The following is a 5,463-nucleotide window of genomic DNA, read 5'->3' as shown; positions in this document are numbered from 1 at the left end:
ACTGCAGACATTGTACAGGAGACGGTCAGAGACTGCAGACATTGTACAGGAGACGGTCAGAGACTGCAGACATTGTACAGGAGACAGTCATAGACTGCAGACATGCTATAGGAGATAGTAGGCAGAATCAAAAGGTGTTTTGTATGTAGTTTTGGCAAAATTGGGAGTTTTACTTGCTAATTCTCACCACCTAGATTGGAGCGAAGAACAGAACATCTGAAATCAGGCAGTAAGTCCTATCCAGACATGAAATTGGCAGATGACCCTCCTCATCCTCGGCAAGGAAGAACTCTGCAGTCTGCAGAAACTTAATTCCTGGTAGGGAAACCCCTTTAAATCCGAACTGGAAAATTACGCCGACAGTACATGAGCCGACTGTCGTGTCCCGCGAGGCGTGAGTCACGATGGCAGGCGAGAAAACACCGGGAATTGTTTGCTGAGGTGCTAATTGTCACAGTGCGGAGAGGAGTAACTTCTCCCTTATTAATAATTTTCTTAATGAAGGAAAGAGACCTGAAAAAGTCAGACTGGGGAAATATTGGGGGTCCTGGCTAAATTTACCGACCCCCAAACAAATTTCACCCATCCAAACCTTTATATCTTCATCCTCTGCATCTCCCCTGTGTGCTTCTAAATGTTCCACACCAGCGCTGCTGGTAACTTGGAGGAACAATGAGGAATCAGCTGGAAATTCCAATCACTCAGCAGCATTATTTTTCCCAGGGGAGATAGCCCTCAGTTTTCCAGGGTAGAAAATAACCAGCTAAAAGAGGAATGAACTCCACCATTCAATGAGATAAAGTGAAATGTATATTGTTTTCAGAGCCATAGATACAAGGTGACCCTCACATAACGTCAGACGTGCAATCTCCCAACATACCTAAAGTGGCCTGATTTATTAACGCTCTCCAAGACTGGAGAGGATAGACTATCATGGGAGAACCTGGGTGATCCAGTAACATCTTCATTAGCTTTTCGCCTTACTGGTTTCTTGTTTAGAACAACCACTTACTCCCTTTTTCTTTTCCCCCATATTTCTTTCTTTCTTTCTTTCTTTCTTTCTTTCTTTCTTTCTTTCTTTCTTTCTTTCTTTCTTTCTTTCTTTCTTTCTTTCTTTCTTTTCTTATCTACCTTTCTTTCCTTTCTTTTACAATCATAGGTACATAGTTAGGTTGATAAAAGACTCATCAACAGTCCCATCAAGTCCATCAGATTCAACCACTAGGGGAATAAACCTATCCCAGATATAAAACCCTATGAACAAAGTTGATCCAGAGAAAGGCAAAAAAAACCCTGGGTACAATTTGCTCCAATGGGAAAAAATTCCTTCCTGATCCCATGAAGCAATCAGATGTTCCCGGGATCAGCAGTCTCTGTTATCTTTATTTTAAAACTTTAATACCCAGGTATATTCTGTGCTATTTATTTTCTCTCTTCCCCATCTTTCTTTCTCTCATCAATTCCTCTTCCTTCATTCTTTTCTTTCTTTCTTTCTTTCTTTCTTTCTTTCTTTCTCTTTCTTTCTTTCTTTTTTCTTTCTGTCTCTCTCTTTTCCACTTCCTTCCTTCCTTCCTTCCTTCCTTCCTTCCTTCCTTCCTTCCTTCCTTCCTTTCTTTCTTTCCTACCTACCTTTTTTTCCCTCTCTTTTATAGTCATAGTTACAAAGTTAGGTTGATAAAAGACCCATCAACAGACCCTTTCTTTCTTTCTTTCTTTCTTTATTTCTTTCTTTTCCTTTCTCCTCTCTTCCTCACCAATTCTTAGTATTTTCCTTCCTTTCCTCTTTTTTCTTCTCCTCTTAGCCTCACATCTCATTTCCTCTTATTTCTTTTCATTCCTTTCTCCACCCTCCATTTACCCCATTTCTTTCTTCTGTTCAGTCTTTTCTTTTCCCCTCATTCCCCGCTCAGTTTTTCCTTTTCTCTTCTCCATCTCTTGCCCTATCCTTTCCTCCTCTCAGTCTTTCTTTTCTCTCCTCTCTTTCACCTTCACTCCTTTCTGCCTCCCTTCTCTCCTTCTCCTCTGCTTTATGTTTCCTTTCTGTTCTTCTTACTTAGCTCCCCTCTGCTCAGCCTTTCTTCTTCTTTTCTCACTCTTCTCCTCCACTCCATCACTTTCATCCAATGGGGGAATCATAGAGGGGTGACATCCTTACATGGAGACCTTGGTCCAGACCCTCAGATAAGATTTTATTTTCATTAAGAAACTTCTGCAAAAAATGTACATAAGAAAACTTTCATGAGCATTATAAATATAGTGATGTATATACATTATAAAACCATTTCAATGGGCTTTGATCCTGACATAACACATGTTAAGGTGATTTTCTATAATATTTATTGTACTATCTGTATATATTTATATCTTTGTATTTTGTAAATATAATCTATTTGGTTATTTTATTGCATTTAATGATTTTCTGCCATGTTGTTTACAGTACACCCCTCCCCCTGTCCATTTTTCATCCTGTGCTGCATTGCTGTTACCTTGACTTACAAAGAGTTATAAATGGAAATCAGGCCAATGCATGCAAAGCAATTTAAATCTACCTATCTTAAATAAAATAAAATTTTTTGGCTGGATTTAAGATTTGAAGTGTTGAGTGTAGGCTAAGGCGCCGGAATGCAATAAATAAAATATTTTGCATGTATAATAGGCCCCACCAGAACTACTTATATTTTAATAAAACAGTTTAATTCAGTTGAAAACTGTTGCAGTCCATGTGGGCGGGGCTTCAGGTGGTCCTGGGGAGTGGGCGGGGCTGGAACCAGGGAGCACAATGAATTTCTCAGACTTGAATTGATGGCCCTCCAGAAGATGAGGGGAGCAGCAATTTAGGAGATTTAGTGAGCAGAAAAAATAGCTGCACAAGGTGTAAGCTGGGATTATAAAGACAAAGACACCCAGCAAGCGGGTTATATCCTCTGAGCCAATGGAGGGGGTAATATTATCAGAGGATTTCTAGGGCACCATTATACTGCGCATGTGTTAGGGACCGGCCAACTCACAAAAAAAGCCCCTGCACCATATTGTGAGTCCCATGGCTAAATCCTCACCACTGCAACAATGCCAACCAGAATAGCAGACACCAGGTGCCCCCCTGCAGAACCAGTGTCACCCTGATTGCTCCCCAATATAGGACAGTTATAAGAACAGCTCAGAGTTTTTATATAAATAGCAGACAGGAGCTGCACTAGACACAGTCACCGTTTCTGAAATTCGACCTGTAGGGGCCATGCAGTCTACCTGACCTCAGAAAATGATCATTAATTGCAATACATTTTCACTGTCAAACCCGCTGACCGTGGCTATTTATGTCCAGATCAATATGACTAAATTCATAGGAAGAGGATTTTACTAGCTGGGCTCCAGTAATTTGCTGACTGATAATAACTGATCAGGGGCAGCAAGAAAAGCGCTATGGATCCACAGTGTCAGCAAGGCTTTAAAGGGTCGGTTCTGTAAAAAATGTCTTCTGTCTCTCAGGAAATTCTTTTGGTGAAATGTCCAGGTCTGTACCCAGGCTGTGCCCATTAGGAGGGGGTCGCACTATCCTTGGGCTGAGTTCCTGGGTCTGTACACCAGCTGTGCCCATTATGATGAGTACCCGACATCCCTGTACTGAGTTCTCAGGTCTGTACTCCTGCTGTGCCCATTTTAAGGGGGTCCCACTATCCTTGTGCTTGGTTTCCAGGTCTGTTTACCTGCTGTGCCCATTATTAGGTGTGCCCACCATCCTTGTTCTGAGTTCCTGGGTCTGTATACCTGCAGTGCCCACCATCCCTGTGCTGAGTTCCAAGGTTTGCACCCCTGCTGTGCCCATTATGAGGAGTACTCGCCATCCCTGTAGTGGGTTCCCAGGTCTGTACCCATGCTGTGCCCATTATAAGGGGGTCCCACTATCCTTGTGCTTGGTTCCCAGGTCTGTATACCTGCTGTGCCCAATATTAGGTGTGCCCACCATCCCTGTGCTGGGTTTCTGGGTCTGTATACTTGCTGTGCCCATTATGAGGTGTGCCCACCATCCTTGTTCTGAGTTCCTGGTTCTGTACCCTTCCTGTGCCCATTAGGAGGGGGTCGCACTATCCTTGGGCTGAGTTTCTGGGTCTGTATACCTGCTGTGCCCATTATGAGGAGTACCCACCATCCCTGTGCTGAGTTCCTAAGTCTGTACTCCTGCTGTGCCCATTATGAGGTTTGCCCACCATCCTTGTTCTGAGTTCCTGGGTCTGTATACCTGCAGTGCCCACCATCCCTGTACTGAGTTTCTAAGTCTGTACCCCTGCTGTTCTCATTGAGGGGCTTTCACCTACCCTGCTCTGAGTTCCAAGGTCTGCACCCCTGATGTGCCTATTATAAAGGGAATATTATATTATATTAGGGAACATGTAACAGCCGGGACACTAGAGGTGAACAGGAGTTACCTCTTACAAACCAAACAGATAACTTGGGCACTACCAGCAGAATTGAGGTCTACATGTACATCATACAATAAGGTCAGGTGCCCGGGTGCAAAAGGGGCCCATGGGTGCTCAGTAGCTGGCATCTAACATGGGTAAGCTAATTGGTGATTCATTTTTGTTACAGTAATCGCAAACAATCTCTCATTGGTTTAAATATTGCAGAATGACTTCAAGTAATGTTCTGCACGTTGCAAGTGACTGAAAATACCATCTATGAAATTGTTCGATTGCATGGTTATATTATTACGTGTAGTCACCTATAAAGGTGTCATTGAAGTCCTGGGAGTTGAGCAGCTTGTGGGGACAATGTGTGGGCTGGTTTCTGGCAATGGCCTAGTGATGGCCTTAGATGTTCTAGCGGTGGCCATGGGTGTACCAGTGGTAGTCATGGATGCTCTAGCTGTGGGCATACTTATAGTAATGCAACCCATGGGTGTACCACTGATGGTAATGGGTGTACTTGCATCTGCCATGGAGGTGCATGCTGTGGTCATGGTTGTATTAGTGCTGCCTATGGGTGTACCAGTTATGGGTGTACCAGTTATGGGTGTACCAGTTATGGGTGTACCAGGGGTGGTTATGGGTGTGCTAGCACTTGCAATGGGTACTCTAGTGATGCGGTTTCAAATTAAAGACAAAGCACTGCGGATTCTCTCACCACAGCGGAGCTCTTTTAATCATTTCTACCCAGCAATATCTTTGAAATGATATAAATTCTTTGTTCCTCGAAGATGTTTAAAATTCTGGTTGTTGCTGATGTATTCTGAGTATGGAGAGGTTTTTTTATGACACATCTGTTACAAATCATATTTTATTATGCAGTTATATTAATGTTTAGTGCTGTTCATCTGTAATATCTTAACATTGCAATAAATTAGATTGTAAAATCAAAATGTGCTAAACTGAGACTTCCACTGGGCTTCTGCTATAAATGGATAGGCTGCGTTCTCAGTGATGTCACTGGTCCCTAGTGATTGGATAGGCTGCATTCTCAGTGATG

This window comes from Pyxicephalus adspersus, chromosome 7, assembly GCF_032062135.1.
Source record: "Pyxicephalus adspersus chromosome 7, UCB_Pads_2.0, whole genome shotgun sequence".
Taxonomy (NCBI): Eukaryota; Metazoa; Chordata; class Amphibia; order Anura; family Pyxicephalidae; genus Pyxicephalus; species Pyxicephalus adspersus.
The sequence above is the reverse complement of the archived record's forward strand: the minus strand, read 5'-3'. Positions refer to the sequence as shown.